The following is an 18050-nucleotide window of genomic DNA, read 5'->3' as shown; positions in this document are numbered from 1 at the left end:
AGGGAGGGAGGGAGGGGAAGAGATGATCTGACAGTGAGGGCGAGAGAGAGAGAGAGAGACAGAGAGCGAGACAATGAGGAGGGGATGATGTACTTAGCTATGTCTCTGGACTGCTTTTGAAAAAGCTTCCTGGAGATTTCCGCGGCAGTGTTGATAAATGTGGCTTGATAAAAGTCAGTAAAATGTCGGCCTTTCTGCACACCTCTATTAGAGTAGGGGACATTTGTGATAATGGCCAGTTGGAGTCAAACAGAGAGGTATAATGTCAGCTCGCACAAAATATACTTTAACTCCCAATCAAACTTGTATTTCTAGTTGAAGGCCTGCTGTATTTCTGGTCTATCAATTCAAATCGTTGTCTTGGAATTAGCCACTGATTTATCTGTTGCCCTCTATGGATGTGTATTTGAGGGGCATGTGGGAGTACGGTTGCAAGTTCGCTCATCTGCCTTTTTATACCATTTAAAACTGAGCGCATTAGCCTGCTTTTTAAAAACACAAGTTTCCCCCTGAGATGCACTAATACCATATTACTGTTTTCCATGGATGCTAAAGTAAATATGTAGGCCTAAAGGCAAATTAAGATTCCCAGCTTTGAACACATGCTCTTTTGTGAAGGCCGGCACTCACTGACCACATCTTCAGGTCAACAGTGTCATAAGAGGGAGCAGGGCAGCTTGTTTTTTTTGTTTGCACAAATATTGAATATACGTTTATTTGTATATTTATGACATGCTCTGCTTGTCCAAAAGCTGGGAGGTACTCGCTCCACCCAACAAAAATGTGTGCTGCGAGTGTCACCAAAGAAGGGCTCTTTTAGAAGGCTCTGGTAGCATCTCACATTCCACGAAGGAGGCCTTTTTTTTAAGAGACAAGGTATGTGGTCCTGTGACTGCTGGACTTAAAATTCACATCGAACACGCACGCACGCCCGCACGCCCGCACGCACGCACGCACGCACGCACGCACGCAGACGCACGCACACACACACACACACACACACACACACACACACACACACACACACACACACACACACACACACACACACACACACACACACACACACACACAATATCAGTAGTTCCCACCTGGTGTTTTAAAACAGGAGAACAGGCACTGTGTGGGGAGAGCTGTCAGTCCTGTGTGAACCACTTTAAAAACTGCAACTCAAGGTGTGAGCTAAATAGTATTTACTTTAGGGAATTTGTCTTTATTTATCTGCGTTATTACCGAGGTGAATTTTAAAGGGCTTTTGGAGAGAATTCCCCTGGCACGTAGCTTCTTTTTTTATTTATTTAGTATTTTTTTTTACCCCTTTTAAGTGTTAAGATGTGCTCGTACCCCTGCTGCAGCAAACCCTTAACAGATCTCCCGCAATTTCTGATGATTTTCATAAATCAGCCTTTTTTTCCTCCCGTCTTTTACTTTTCTTTCTTTTTCTTCTTGATCATGAGGCGTTGTTTTCTCCTCTCATATCTCTGTTTCATCTCTTTGTTATGTCGTTCGCACCAATCGTTGTAATGGGGAGAAAGCTAAGTGGAAGTGCTGGGCCACAGTCTTGGATGCTTTCTCCTGTTTTAGTAAATAGGACTGTCAGTGTGGCTCAGGCAGGAGCCGTGTGGGCAACACTATCCACACTCCACTCAGAGGCCCATCCTCCACTAGAGCTTGTGAGAAACAGAGCACTTTGAAGAAAACGACTCCACAAGAGAAACCAAGTTGTTTAGGAAGATATGTGCATGTGTCTATGTCCATGGGAACAGAACACAGTGATAGACTCAGAGAGGGAGTGGGAGTGGGGGGGAGGGGGGGGGGTTCACCCATGAGTTTAGTCATCCGTTCACTGTGTGCTTCTAAAAACGGTGGCCAAGTGACCGTGGTTCCATAGTGTGTTGAAGCTCAGCTCACCCGGACCTGCTCTCTGCACAAGGGGCTCACACCGGACCCATCATGCCTCTCTGTGGTCAGGTGGTTTCAGACAATTCTTTGTGTTGTCTTTGTAGTGATCGGGTTGCACCCACAGACCTCCAATAGCCTGGTGTGAGGACCCATCCCAAGCTTCTGGAGTTCTTTACAGTTCTTCACTCTGTATTCCCCATGTAGCCACCTCATCATCTGGCAGATTAAGCTAATGATGACCACACAGATGATGTACTTGTTAGAATGGTGAACTTTTGCCTGGTGTTGATAGTTTAGGCTTTTTATGTGGGGGGGGGGGGGCATCATTAGTGCAATGAAATATCTTCTCTGTTTAAATTTGCATGAAGATGGTTCTGTGACCAGTCATCGTTAGATCAGCCAGGCACAGCCTAGGTTGTAGAGAAGATTCATGTGTTATTCCCCCAACCCCGCCGTCTTGGGAGGTCTCTGTTAAAACGCTAACTTCGGCGTACCCCCACCCCTCACCCCACCTCCCCCAGTGACGTTCTGGACCGATCCATTTCAGCGCCGTCGGAATGGGAACGTTTTCCGGAGATTTGGGTGGAGTTTATTCCTCTCTCTCTCACTTTCCTCTGATTGCTGTAGCCTCGGGGCTCTCCAGCACACACTAGATCCCTGTGATTATATTAATGGCCTCCCGCTCTGAGTCGGAGGCAAAGGACCCACAGGATAATGGGCGTCAGCGTGGAGCGGTGGGTAGGGAGATGGATCTCTGACCATCGGGTCGTAGGTTGAAAGGCTCAGGTGAAGGAAGCTGCTCTTGGTCCCCTTGGGCGGGGTGCTTAGCGGGGAACGTGTTAGTGAGTGGATGCCCAGACTAGCTGGAGTATGGCAACATGAGAAACACATGTATGAAATCTGGATTGAACCATAACAGTAGAATTACTATACTGTAGCTAGGTAATAGCAGACGTTAGCTATCGTTTTCAGAGCTGGCTGATTATAAGCGCTTAGGTAATGTGGATCAGTGTTAGTCATTTTGCGTTTATGATAGCGACACAGTGGGATTTAATTTGGTCTGTGTTGGTTTCCAATTGTATTTATCTTTAGCAGACTGTATAAGGACAGAACCCAAAGGTTTGTACACACTGTATGAATGTGTGTATGTTTGTGTGATAGGCTGAAGCTTGTGCATGCTTTGTAGTTGTAGTACAATGCCCGAGGTACTTTGATATGGGTCATGTAGCTGTACCCCCCCCCGCAGGCCCTGGATCGTGTCCGGTGGGAGTCCCTCTCCTGCTGGGGAGCACATTTGATCCAGGCAAGGCCGGTGCTAGCATGGAGCCGAGAGGGGTCAGGCCTGTCCTCACTCTCTTTTTCATCCAATTTCCCCGGCTGCAGGCGGCCCTTCTCTCCACGCTTTTGTTGTCAGAGGTAATCTGTGAAGGGATCTTAATTATGGAGGTTCGGCCTGTTTTTTATTTTTTTTTCTTACACGCTTTTAATCAAACAGCGTAGTTAGTTAGTAATGAGGATGAGGGAGGAACGGTGCGTCTGCTTCCCCATGCTGCTGGGTGTCGGGAAAGAGGAACAGGGAGCGTAAAGAGAGGAGCGTACCATTGTATTTATTATACCATCATACTGTGTTTATTTAGGACACGTCAACAATGCAAACCATTTTTTGATGGATTATCTTCCCCAACAGAATTGCCTCGTTTAATTCTCGAGAGATTTTGCTAATTTACACAAATAACTATTTAGAAGCCAGTCCAAGAGTCAGAAGACCCAAAATATTCCAGGACCTGAACCCAGTAAACATGACTTCAACCATACAACATCACCATTCGTGTTGTTGGAGAAGCAATGAAATGACTGACTGATTTAATGAATCAAGTGCTAAATTGAAAAGACAAGAGGGAGGGGCAGGTGTGGTAGGATTGGGAGGGGGGTAGATGGGATCCATTACACATAAACACCCTTAGCATCGATGGGATGATCCAGAGGGATTAGATGGGGAAATCCTGACGGACGTTGAAAAGGTGACCACATGGAGGGAGGGCTGCATAATGAGCCCACTGGCAGATGCTCGACAGTGGAGAACCTCGCCGGCCCCCAAGGTCAAACGGGGAGTCACATCCAGGTCACAGGAGGTCAGAGGCCAGCAGCCTTAGTTAGAACACAGCGCACTGGAGGCTCAATGTTAACCTCTTAACAAAATCCCGGTTGACTGAAAGACTTCTATTGACGTCTCCCTGTGGTTTGGGTGCACGTTTTCTAAGGCTGTGTGTGTTTGTAGGAAACTAACATTTGCGTGAATGAACCTTTACGTGGATGTGACGAAGACAGTCTTTCGAGACTGTTACTACTCTGAACCTATGGGATTTCCGTAAGGAGTAGTTCCCCTCCTGGGGGACTTTGATGATCTAAACTCTAAACTGTGTATCGTGGTGTCTTGTTTGAGCCGCGACTTCGGCTTTCGGTGGAACCCTTGTGCGACCAGTACCAGAGTAGGACTTGAGGGATTAAGCAAGCTCTGGTTTCCAGAGTTAGGCCTGGCTAATTTAGACAGGGGTCACTGTGCCAGGGATTGGGGTTAAACGGTGTGACTGTGGAGGTCAACAGTAATTAGCTTCCATATGACCCACTGTGTGTGTGTGTGTGCGTTTTAGACAGAGAGAGAGAGAGAGAGAGAGAGAGAGAGAGAGAGAGAGAGAAGGGTGGAGGCGGTGTGTGTGTATGTTTGTCGAAGAGTTTAAGGAGTGTGCTTGTGTGTGTGTGAACAAAGGGACAATTGCAGATAGCATCACTACTCTGTAGCTCTCTCTCGTAATTGTGTGTCTCTTCAAGTGTTCCCAATGCACACCCTTCTATGGCCAGCTCACATCTTGTCCTTATATTATTAAAGGTGGCCTCCGTGCTTAAGGAAGACCGACAGATGGCCACTTTCATAAATCATGCTTATAAGATGATTCTAGAAATCACCAGCCACTATCTCGCTTTGGTTACATCCTTACAGGCATGTTTATCATGATGTCGTTGCAGGGGTTAAAACCCGTCCCTACCCTCTGCATGTTAATTATTATTTCAGAGTCAAGACACTGATGACGACCTACAGTGAAATAGAACAACATGTTAGAAAATCGGGTGGCTAACTGTTAACAAAAAATAAAAAGCAATCCTTTCTTTGCTATCCTTGTATGTGTAAGCCTCCCTCTCTTACGGTAACGTGTGTACTTGTGCTTGGCTGAAAGTAGCTCGTAACAGGATGTTAAATATATATCAGTAAGAGAGGGGGGTAAGGGGGGAGATTATGTCTGTGTGGTTGCACTATTTCTTGATGTATGCACCATGTCAGGCAGCCATTGTCTCCTGGGTAAAGAATGATAGTTCAAATACCTACCATCTCTCCCCTGGTGCTCCAAATGCTTGGCTTTGAAGTTTTTATAATCCATCTGTCATCTTCGAGCAGGGAGGGCACATGTTCTGTACTGCTCAATTACAGAATTTTCTTTTGCCAGCTACAATGAGACAGGAAGCAAATAATATGGGCGACCCAAAAGGGAGAGGAGTTGGAGAGGAATCGCTCGAAAATGCTGCATTCCTGGCGTTCTCACGCACTTGATTGTGTCCCTCTCTCTCATAACAGGAGAACAAAGCGTGTTTGTTGTGGGCGGAAAGTCTGAACCGCTTCCTACTGTTACAATTATGAAGAATTTGATTGAATGCTTATTGTTTCAAGGACAGCGATTTTGCCACTTTTTGGGAGAGTCAAACATTCACTATAGTCCACGTAAGAGCACTAACCTTACAGCTTATTAGTCAAATTATATTTGATATTAAGATGAATCTGCTACAGAAACAAAGGGTAATATATGCAAGTGAGAAAATGTGCATTTTGATGACGCATGCATTGCACACAGAGTAGTATATATGTTGTCAGTTTGATGTACATTCTAATGAAGTTTTTTTTTGCAGTGCATGGTGCTGAAATCATCTTTAATTGGAGAATGCTGTGATTCGGTGCTTTAAAGCTACACTGAGGAGCCTAGAACGTCCAATACCCTCGCTTCAACAGAAAAACAACAACAGCAGCAGTTGCAAATTAGACCTCCGAAACATTTCTTCTTCGGGAGAGAGAGGCGTTTAATTATTTTAGCTTTAATACACAACACTGTTAGATCTCTCTGTCTTATTTCATATCTTCTCTGAAGAGCCCCAAAGAAGTCTCAAAGGAGATGAAAGATGGACAAAAAAATGGACATTTTACATTCTTTTGTTGCCTTTGAAACGTCAATATTTTGCCTGTAATTGTCTCATACTATGTTATGCATCTTCATTTATGGAGGAATAATACATTGGGCCTTTCTTCCTAAATAAAAGCAGCACCCATCTGCTTGTGGAGCCACTCCTGGTTGCCTGCTCCTCACAAAAATAATACTCGTCCTAATGACTTCCACATATTTTGAAATCTCCCTTTTGAAATTGGTCTTGGCAGATTATTTGCAGGTACTTGAGATGCATCTGTTTGCAATTTTGCAATGTGGAAGACTTTAATGCAGCGCTCGGCGGGAGCCGAGGAGAGGGGCTATTTTAATCTCAGAGTAACGCCGGCTATCATTACAATTGCCTAGGCCCTACACTGCCTTGGTCCGTCTCACCCAAGCTGGGCGAAAAATAGGAGACATTGAAGGGGTCAAGGTCAAGATCTCTGTGGGTCAGGTTTAGGGTGCCCTTCCTTTAGTGAAGGAGCACTTGTCTGCCCTGATAACTGGTCAGACCCCTTGCAATGACACAGCCCCTCTCCAACAAGATGGGTCCTTTTATAAAGGAAGTGATTAGGAAACCGAAGCTGAACTCATTGTGACTTCAGTCCTTATTATTTCTACCATGTGGCGGGCAGCTGACCGGCTTAAGACGTGTTTTTTCTTTTGTGTTCTTTTTTTCCCTTCTCATTCAACTGTAATAACTTACCCTATTGTCCCACCCAGGATATCAGGACATAACCAAGGCTGCCAAACTGGGATTGTATAGGTGGTTACAATTACATTCATTAGATTTCATCAGGGGTGTTTATGCAGTCGGACGGTAAATGAAAAAAGACGACCTTTCGACTCCGTTCTTTGTTTTGTATTTTTTGTTCTTTTTGTTTTATTAGGAGTGAGGGGAGGGTGATGCCAGAGGAGGAATTATGTTGAAAGTGTATGCCTTGCAACTTTTTCCCTGTTGGAAATGTTTATTTGAACAGTAAGCTCATGATTTGAATATTTGTAATCCATGCTTAAATTTACAGGCCAGATGAACTTTTTGGCACAGAATGGCAACCATAAGTAGGATTTTCTGAAAAGCTTTACAAAATTTTAAGCCATTTGCATGGCTTATATAATTTAGAGGCACAAAAACGTGTTCTGTCTTATTACTTTATACCTTTAAAATGTTCCTTATTTGTCCACTCGATTTATATACATTTGCTACTTTACGTCCTATAGTAATGTGCATTTTAAAGCTCAGTTGGGTCATTGAACGAGTATATGAAGACTTCAAAAAATGCAGAGGCCCAGACGCTGGAGTGGTTTTCCTCCATGTTCAATTCAAATGAGTTTACTCCATATTGACTTCTAATGCTGAAAGGCCACCCATCTTGTAGGCTGGGCGGTCGCTGAGCCGAGCAAAAAGGAACGCTTTCTTAAATGATGCTAATCAGTCCGGAGGGGCCTGGCCTCCATCCTTCATCAGTTTTCTGTAATTCAGATGTGCTGAGAACCTGAAATTAAACGTGTCAGTGTGTGTGCATGTGTGTATGTGCGCTGCAGGGGTGTGGGGGGTTAAGGAGAACCAAATTAGTGGATGGGAGAAATAACTGAAGCCGTGGCTTTCTCTTGGGCTCCACGTTGGTGAATGTCAAGATGATTTAGCTTCTTTTCTATTTGCTGTCTGCCTGAAAAGTCCAGCCCTCCTAAGATTGCAGGGGTTTCTGCTAGCCATTTGATGAAGGTACACCTTTATTGAGTCAATCAGAGCCTATAGGCAAAGCGTCAGTATGTGTGTGTGTTCTTGTATGTGTGTGTGCAGACGCCAGTTGGGCGAACAGCTGAACCATGGCGCAGCCCCCTGCCCCTCGTAGGCCTTGGCAGTTAGCGGTGTGAAAAAGCCCACTCTTTGAGGGCATTATATAGATTAATGTGGTGTGCCTGGGGGCTTCCAGCGACACCTCACCAGGGAGGCCGTACGGCAGATCTGGGGGCTGACGGGCGTTAAGGGGGGACCATGGAGGACTGGGGGGGACTGGGGGGAGCAGAGCCCCGTCCTGGGGAAGGCAAACAGAGGCTTCTGGCCTGGGTATTGGGGGGATTGTGTGGGGCTTGTGTGACCTGCGATGGGCATCATCTGGCCCAGGCGGCTCGTTATAGGACCCTGCTCTCCTCAGCCAAGCAGCTCCACTGTCTGGACCTCTGTTTCAGCCAACTGAGACACTTCCTTTCTCACACACACACACACACACACACACACACACACACACACACACACACACACACACACACACAGACACAGACACACACACACTTCTCCTACTCCACGCACAAACCCTCACACCCTACTCCACACGCACGCACACACACATTGACATAAGCATACATGCTAATACATTCATCAGTGCATACTTACAGAGAACAAAGGACTGTACTGTGTCACCTTATATTCATTGTAATAAACAGAAATATCCAATGTGAATGTTCTGGTATCGAATAGTCAACAATAGTTAGTCTGAACCATGTATCAGATTATCACACGCACACACACACACACACACACACACACACACACACACACACACACACACACACACACACACACACACACACACACACACACACACACACACACACACACACACACACACACACACACACACACACACACACACACACACACACACACACACACACACACACACACACACACACACACACACACACACACACACACACACACACACACACACACACACACACACACACACACACACACACACACACACACACACACACACACACACACACACACACACACACACACACACACACACACACACACACACACACACACACACACACACACACACACACACACACACACACACACACACAGTATCCCTCTTAAGATCTGTATGTATAAAAGAAAGTAGAAAAGAACAACAGAGTACTAATCTTTCTAAATTGGAATAAAATCTTGCCTACTTAAACAGCACATGAAGAACAACAACGGTCCCATTGTTGTCTCTCTGGTGATTGTTAATGTTTCCGAATCTCTGATTTCATAACTTCGCTTTCTATAGTGAAAATGTGGAGATTTATTATCAGGATTTTACCACATTCCATTCAAGATTAGGCACATCTGGTTGTGTGTGTTTGATTTGGTTTATATCAAATAGTGTATACAGTATATACCTGGGACACATGGATAATTGTAGGTCTCTATATACCTCTCTATCCATGCATGTGTGTGTGTGTGTGTGTGTGCGTGTGTGTGTGTGTGTCTGTGTGTATGTGTGTGTGTGTGATTGTTCTAGCAGGAGCGCTCCTTAAATAACCTACTTTTGTCTGACAACAGCATTAGTTGTAGAGGTGTACATATGCAAAAAGCTATTTGGAAAGGCATCCTCGTTGCTGTCAGCTTTTATTATGCGGGAAGGTGTCATGTTTGTAACGAAGCTGAGTGCAGATGGCAGAGTGGAAGAAATGGATCACTAATTTTAACAATGATTAATGAACAGAGATGGAAAATGAATTACATTGGACTATTGGAGGCAAGGAATATTTGCAGTTAAAATGTTAACTTTGTCTGCCAGGCTGGTGTAGTATTGGGATGGGGAATGAGTGTGTGTAGTGTGTGTGGTGTCTATAGTGTGTGTAAAATCAACACTTGTCTGCTCTTGACTGACATTCCCCTGCTTAAACACTGCATGTGCTATACACATTATTTTCACCCCCGTGTATTACGCTAGCATTAAAAGAACACAATGTGTAATAGGATAAACACAGCAAAGGTTATCCTGTCTAAAAAAAATGCTATAGTATTTCCTGCATACTCTGGTACCAAGCCACTGTGTATGTCTATACATTCTGGAGAACTAGTGAGGTAGGAGTCCTTCACCCCTTTCCATGGGCCTTTTTGGCAGTTACCATGTGGCCCAGATCTCACACCATCGTTGACCACACCGCCCGCCGCCCTAGTACCAACTATTGGGTACGCCATGACTGTTGGGCTGACTCTTTCTAAGACAGGAGAGGTGAGATACTCAACTCAACCCCTCTCGAAGGAACATCTGAAAGACCCCAGAGTAGCAAAGTCTCATCCATGACAAACAGGATTCTGAGAGCAGGAGTTTTCTCTCTGTTTCTTTACTGTTTTTTTGTTTTTTTCTCCTCTACTCTTTTTGTTGTTGCTCCCAGTCTTGCGTCTATCGGGGCTTGCAGGGTGGGCGGCTTGTGCGATCCTGCATAGTAGGTATATGTGAACTATTTTGAATTTAATTAAGCTCCTGATGGGAAATACTTAAAGGGGGAGAAAAAAATGCAACAAGTTCTGGAAACAATGTGAGTGTGTGCAGAGGAGATCTCACGTTACCCAGGCATATGCTAAGCACTCAGAAAACATACACAATGCCTTTGGTGAACAAGGTAGGGAAAATGCTCCTGGGAGCCAATTTAGAATGTGACTTAAGGCAAGTGTGCCTTTGTGTGTGTGTGTGTGTGTGTGTGTGTGTGTGTGTGTGTGTGTGTGTGTGTGTGTGTGTGTGTGTGTGTGTGTGTGTGTGTGTGTGTGTGTGTGTGTGTGTGTGTGTCTTTTCCTGTGTGTGTTACTATTGAAATAGTAGTGGGGATAAGAATTCCCCTTGCAGGCTCCTGGGGTGGCCTCCTTTGAGAACCACATCTGTGCCCCTCTGCCCCAGCTCCCCAGCCCCACTCACTCTGACTCGACGTGAGGCCTCAACCCAAACCCACTCACTGAGTTACGCTCTACTATAGAGGGAGAGCAGGGCGTGTAGTTCACGTGGCTCACGCCGACCTGATTATTTGCCTTGTGTGAAGCGGCAGGCCTTTAAAGTAGGATTGCGTAACATTCTGTGCGCTGAAGGTTTGTTTCACGTTTTGTAGCGCATGTCATTTTGGAGGACCTCTGTTTCGATTATCAAACGTAAATGTAACCCTTCTCTGTGTTTTTTCCCCCATACCATATGCCATGGACCATACCTGTTCTCACTGTCATTATAACACTTGCATTTCATTTAAGCTTCTCTGTGTAATGACTGTACTTGTACTACTGTACTTGCACTAGTTCCCAGAATTTTATGAACATTGAAAATGATCAAATGTTTGGAAAGTGCTTACTGTAATGGGTATGTTGGTGTTGTTTTCTCTGTCGCCATTGTGCACTCTTGTCAAACTTCAATAGCACCTGCACTGAATGTCCTGGTTTGTCTGCTTTGTTTACAGGCGCTTGTCTTCTCCCCCCCCTCTGCAAACCTGTCTGTGTTCTTCCTGAGCCACGTCGGTGAGGTGGCAGTACTGCAGGTATGGATCAGTGGCACCCCGATTGATCACGTAAAGAGCAGGATATTAAAGATGTCTGTCACACTCCCCCTCCTCTCTGGCATGGTTCTGGGGTGGAATTGAACAAGTGAATGTGAACTTTTCAGCTCAACGCTGTCACCTCCCCTAATCAGGAAGTGAAATCTGTAGCACAGCACTCTCATTTAACTTTCCTAGACCCCCCCCCCAAAGAAAAAGGAACAATTGCGCTGGAAGTAATGTGATTTCTAAATAAACGCCCGCCTGTCAAAAGCCGAGACGCATTTACTTCCCCAATGTAGCTCAAGGAGACAATTAGCAAACAGAGGTGACACGGTAAACAGGTGCACCCATTATTTCTGGAGCTGGTGGCGATATATCCCCATCTCTGTGACTGATGGTAGATCATGTGACATGGAGGGTGAAGGATCTGTCTGCATCAGGGCTCGGCTGACGGGGTCTGCCAGCAGTTTGCAATGTCCTCCTCACCATCACTATCATCATCATCTCCAAATATGTACTCCCTCTCTTTACCGTCACAACAACGTACAGGTTAGATCACGTCTGTCCTCTATCTTTCTCACACACATCTCTTTTCTCTTTCTCACTCCATACATCCATTTTTCTTGTATGCTCTCTCTTCTCCTTGCCCGCAATCCCCTCCCTGGAATTGTTTTCTTGTAATTCATAGTAGACCCTCGTCCAGTGAGAGAGGTCAAGACGGTTTGTAAAAATGGATTGCTTGCAAAGTGCTAATCAATGTCAACTTTTTTTTTTTCTTGAAGCTGGAAAAATCTAGCTATAACATTTATTGAAAACATATTCTACTGTTTGAACTTGAATTATATAACAGCTGTCTTATATACCCCGCAAGACTCCAAAGTCAAAGTGTCAAGACAGCCTTTATATGCTATACAATACACAAATGATGCTATACTTTTTATCATTTAAAAAGTTAGTTAGTTATTTATATATATATATATATATATATTTTTTAAATATAGAGCAATCCAAAAGTATTTCAATCTTAGATTACGTGAAATGCCATATTTAAAAAAAAATGTGTGCCATGTTGTAACAGTGTAACAGCCTTAGTAATTGTCGCTGGTGTTTTGGACTGCATTTGCATGCTGAGATGTATAAATCAAATCTAAAATAGTGAGTCAGTCTTTTGGCTTGTGCGGCATCAGAGGTATGTGAGACAGATCTCAGTCATATTGGATCCATCACAAACACATGCTCTCTCTGACGCATTCTCACACACGGCACATATGCACGCAATCGTTAGGCTTTCTCCAAATGATATCTGGGCCATCACAAGTACAGGGACTAGCTACAAAGAGGATTCCATAAATATGTACCTTACTTCTTTCTCAACTCACCTACTCTCTCCCTTCCAGGATGTGCTATTCACGTTCCACAGACATAACGTAAAAGATGAATGTCGAGTCTATTTGGATCATTTAGGGACGTCGAGGCAGCAGAAGGTTCGCTTATGGGTTAGATTATAGCAGTTTGATCCGAATGAGGGGACTTTTTCCACCATGGCCTTTGGATGGATTCAGTGAGCGCAGCCTGTCACTGTTGTGAGAATACATCCTGCTGTTAGAAATATGACATGATTGGCATCCAAGGGACACATTTAGCCTCTGACAGTTTTGACAGAATTAGTTGAAGGAGTGACAGTCTTGGTAAGGAGTTTTAATGATAATAATCATTTTGCATGTTTTTTTGTATTGCAGGATAATTATTGAAGAGGTTCATGTAGTCATGGCTGTAATCAGTAAAGAGAGCTTACAGAAAATCAACAGGGAAATAGATGGTACTTAGTTGTTTAATATATATATATATATATATATTGAACTAGTAAACTTAGTACCAGGCATAGGATGAGGACAATCAAAAGGAAAAATGATCAAATTAAAATCTCTTCACCCTGAATAAATAAATAAATAAATGAGATTCACCGGCATAATTAGGACTTGTTGGTGTCCTTTGCCAAAGCCACCCAATCAACCCACAACACACTGTACCGATAGAAAAACAAATGCACAAAAAGCTGTTCAACTCAAAGAGCGGTATTTAAACAGAAAACCCTGACCCCTTGACTTTGTCTATTAGCATAGAGTGAATTGCATGGGTCGTTCGCACGCAATCGGCACGAATAAGGTCACCATTTGTTAGTTTCACTCTTTTGGGATCCGCCTACGCGGCGTCCACCCGGACTTTCGCTGGTGCCCAGGCCTCGGATCTGTTTTTTAAAAATTATTATTTATTTTATTGTGCACGACCAGTGAGGAAGAAAAAGGCTCTTGCTTTCCAGGGTCGGAGCGATCGGAACACAGAGGCTGCTGCCCTACATTCCTGACTAATTGTATAATTGGAAAAGCTCTCCAAATGAGCGCCCCCCTTTCGCGGGCTGATCTTCCCAGCACTTCCCCCCCTTCAAAGCAAATCACAAAAGAGCATTTTGGGAATAATAATAATTGTAAAAAGCGTCCATTATTAATCTCGTTTACCACCAGCACCGCTGCTGATACTCTCGCTACCACACATGGCACTCATACTCATGGGGGCCAGCCCAACAATAGCGGCAACTTTTCTTTGACCGATATCAGCCATAGCCGCGGTCAAAGTACAACCTGTGGACGACCCTGGAACGAGCCTAGTCACCACACTATTTGGGGATGGCCCTGCCTGTAGTGGAAAAAGTCTGTGTATAAACTTTTTAAAATGTTGCCTCACCGGCATAGAACTGATGATCTATCTACCTGTGAGCTGTCTTTGCTTTCATATTTTACCGTGACACCCGTGCTCATGGTCGAATTGGATTTTCCGATTTATGGCCCCTCTTACCCGCCTTTCATTTCCATGGATACGGAGGGACAGCGGGATGATTTCTGAGGTCGACTGCTCAAAACAGGATTCCAAAGTGCAGTTAAAACGAATCTCTTAATTAACCCTATTGATCAGTAAAAATAAATAAAAAATAGAGGCAAATGTGATTTGCATACACCGAGAGTGATCAATGCATTCACTCATTTTCTTTTCTTTTTTTCTTCTTCCCAAATCTGATTTCCTCAGTTTTCAAAGTGAGCGAAGGAGAGTTCAGACTAATGTGGATCGATCCTGCATCTTGCAGACCGGAATACAAAGCATTGTATTAGTCACTGAAGGGTGAAACATTTCAGGAAGACTTTTGTTTGAAGTTTGCTATGTCAGATCATTTTCTCACTTAACCAAACATGGAAAGTACTCATCCAGTCTCTCTACCTCGCCTATGCTCTGTAACAACAGGGATGATTATAAATCACAGGTTTGCGTTGGGAACATGAGATTTAAACAATACTCTATTTGTTCGCTGAATGGAACAACATATTAGAAAGGTCATATTTATTCAGGGGAAACGACATTCGCTTCTCTTTTTATTTAGTGAAAAGCAACAGCAAAAAAAACCACCACCGCTGCCGACAACAACAGGAAGACAAAACTAAAGGTGTTAAAAAAGCAGTATGCTGCTTTTCCCCAAGAGCAGCTTATTATAGAGTATTGATTTATAAGGCTTTAAACGTGATCCTCCATGCTCAAGTCAAGGGCAGGGGGAGAGATGGCTGCAGTCAGGCTACATGACAATCATCGGGTGCTGCAGAAAGCCTGTTTCTGAATAGTTTTGGAACACAAAAGGGTAATTGTTTTAGCCCAGATGTTGCTTTCGCACAACAAGCAGGATACAATGTTCCTACTGAGCTGATGAGCCCAATCAGTGAAATGATTAAAAATTGATTTTGTCCCTGTAATTACAGTATGTAAACTACTTAGCCAGGATTGCAAAGGAAGTGATTTTCTAATTACGTATATACTCTGGTGTCTAATGATTGGTTTTTTGAAGTAATGAAGAGAGGGTCCTAACGACTCCTCTGTGTTCTGTTGTTTAAGGGGAAAAAAAGAGACCATCGTTAGGGCAAGGCATCAGGCAGACAAAGAGCTCAAATTGAATTTTCGCCAGCGCTAACATGCACAGATTCTGTTTGTTAGCATGCGGTCTGGACGCTAATGGTGGCCATGACTTCTGCGGGGTCACCAGTCCAACAATCTGGACCCTCCAATTAAAACCTCCAGAGTTTATGATGTCATTGTCACCCCCAACACTCCCGCCGTTGGCCCTCACTTCCCTCTCTCTCTCACACACACACACACACACACACACACACACACACACACACACACACACACACACACACACACACACACACACACACACACACACACACACACACACACACACACACACACACACACACACACACACACTCAGACGAAATACATCTCAATCTAAACCAGACAACAACCACAGCAGTATTTTCATCTTGTAGCATTTAGCAACTCAATATGGTGAGACGGGAATGTAATATTAGAAAGACTATCCTGTCCTTCAGTTCATCAGAGGTGATGGTATCCAAACGCTGCAGTAGCGGTGAGTGGGTAAAATCACCGGGGAAGCCAAGCCAGTAAACAAAGGCAGATTACAACTTATGTGTTGTGATAATTGCATTGTTTGCTCTATAACCTGTTAGTTCATATGCCTTGCCACCGTGATATATAGGCCTAAGGCTGAGACATTAAGGAGACACAGTTACCTGACCTACAGCATGGTCAAGCAAGTTAATGTTTCCAACATTTTCGGACTACTAAACAACTATTGATTTAGAACCATGGTACCTCATGTCGCAAAGAAAACAGGAGCTGCCTCCACTATTCCAGCACCATTTCAACTTCAACATTTCAACATCATCAAATCATCTATGCTTAGTCTAATAGTGACAAACAGACCCTACTTGTACAAACTCACCCTACTTGTAGGGTTGATGAAACAGTCTATGAAACGGTCTATGACTCTTTCATACATACACCCTTAACAGAACAGTGCAAACTGGCTCTAACCAGAATAGAAAGAGGAGTTGGAGGTCCTGGTGCACAACTGAGCAAGAGGACAATTACATTAGAGTGTCTAGTTTGAGAAACAGATGCCTCACAAGTCCTCAACTGGCAGCTTCATTAAATGGTACCCGCACAACACCAGTCTCAACGTCAACAGTGAAGAGGCGACTCTGGGATGCTGGCCTTCTAGGCAGAGTTGCAAAGAAATCATCAGTTTCTTGGCAATTTCTCGCATGGAATAGCCTTCATTTCTCAGAAAAAGAATAGGCTGACGAGTTTCAGAAGAAAGTTCTTTGTTTCTGGCCATTTTGAGCCTATAATCAAACCCACAAATGCTGATGCTCCAGATACTCAACTAGTCTAAAGAAGGCCAGTTTTATTGCTTCTTTAATCAGTACAACAGTTTTCAGCTGTGCTAACATAATTGCAAAAGGGTTTTCTAATAATCAATTAGCCTTTTAAAATGATAAACCTGGATTAGCTAACACAACGTGCCATTGGAACACAGGAGTGATGGTTGCTGATAATGGGCCTCTGTACGCCAATGTAGATATTCCATTAAAAATCTGCCGTTTCCAGCTACAATGGTCATTTACAACATGAACAATGTCTACACTGTATTTCTGATCAATTTGATGTTCTTTTAATGGACAAAAAAAGTGCTTTTCTTTCAAAAACAAGGACATTTCTAAGTGACTGCAAACTTTTGAATGACAGTGTTATATACAGTACCAGTCAAAAGTTTGGACACACCTACCCATTCAAGGGTTTTTCATTATTTTTACTATTTTCTACATTGTATAATAATAATGAAGACATCAAAACTATGAAATAACACATAGAATCATGTAGTAACCAAAAAAGTGTTAAACAAACAAGTGTTTGGTTACAAATCAAAATATTTGTTATATTTGAGATTAGTCAAATAGCCACCCTTTGCCTTGATGACATCTTTGCATACTCTTGGCATTCTCTCAACCAGCTTCATTGGGTAGTCACCTGTAATGCATTTCAATTAACAGGTGTGCCTTGTTAAAAGTTCATTTGTGGAATTTCTTTCCTTCTTAATGCGTTTGAGCCAATCAGTGACAAGGTAGGGGTGGTATACAGAAGCCCTATTTGGCAAAATACCAAGTACATATTATGGCAAGAACAGTTCAAATTAGCTAAGATAATTGACAGTCCATCATTACTTTAAGACATGAAGGTCAAGCAATCCAGAAAATTTCAAGAACTTTGAAAGTTTCTTCAAGTGCAGTAACAAAAACCATCAAGCGCTATGATGAAACTGTTTCTCATGAAGATCGCCACAGGAAATAAGACCCAGAGCTTCCTCTGCTGCAGAGGATATGTTCATTAGAGTTAACTGCAACTCAACATCAACTGTTCAGAGGAGACTGCATGAATCAGACCTTCATGGGCGAATTGCGGCAAAGAAACCACTACCTAAGGACACCGATATGAAGAAGAGACTTGGTGGAGACCGGTGGAAATCTGTCCTTTGGTGTGATGAGTCCAAAGAGAGAATGCCAAGAGTGTGCAAAGCTGTCATCAAGACAAAGGGTGCCTACTTTGAAGAATCTCAAATATAAAATATATTTTGATTTGTTTAACACTTTCTTTGGTTACTACACGATTCCATGAGTTGTTTCATAGTTT

General features: G+C 43.5%; 1 protein-coding gene and 1 pseudogene across 15 annotated transcripts in view; one reads left to right on the top strand and one right to left on the bottom strand.

Moving 5' to 3' along the window:
- Positions 1-18050, top strand: part of znf536 (zinc finger protein 536) — a 518664-nt gene that overhangs the window by 328279 nt on the left and 172335 nt on the right. The window contains exon 1 of one of the 15 annotated variants that reach the window (XM_052462074.1): positions 11392-11456. The exons of 13 other annotated variants lie outside the window; for them this stretch is intronic. The gene's annotated coding sequence lies outside the window, so the exon portion shown is untranslated. Of the gene's footprint in view, positions 1-11391; positions 11457-18050 lie in introns of those variants that run through there. One more of the 15 variants, XM_052462081.1, reaches the window with a different exon arrangement.
- Positions 8261-15779, bottom strand: LOC127907323 (keratin-associated protein 5-1-like; annotated as a pseudogene).

Source organism: Oncorhynchus keta, chromosome 14, assembly GCF_023373465.1.
Source record: "Oncorhynchus keta strain PuntledgeMale-10-30-2019 chromosome 14, Oket_V2, whole genome shotgun sequence".
NCBI lineage: Eukaryota > Metazoa > Chordata > Actinopteri > Salmoniformes > Salmonidae > Oncorhynchus > Oncorhynchus keta.
This window is presented reverse-complemented; position numbering and strand designations above follow the sequence as displayed.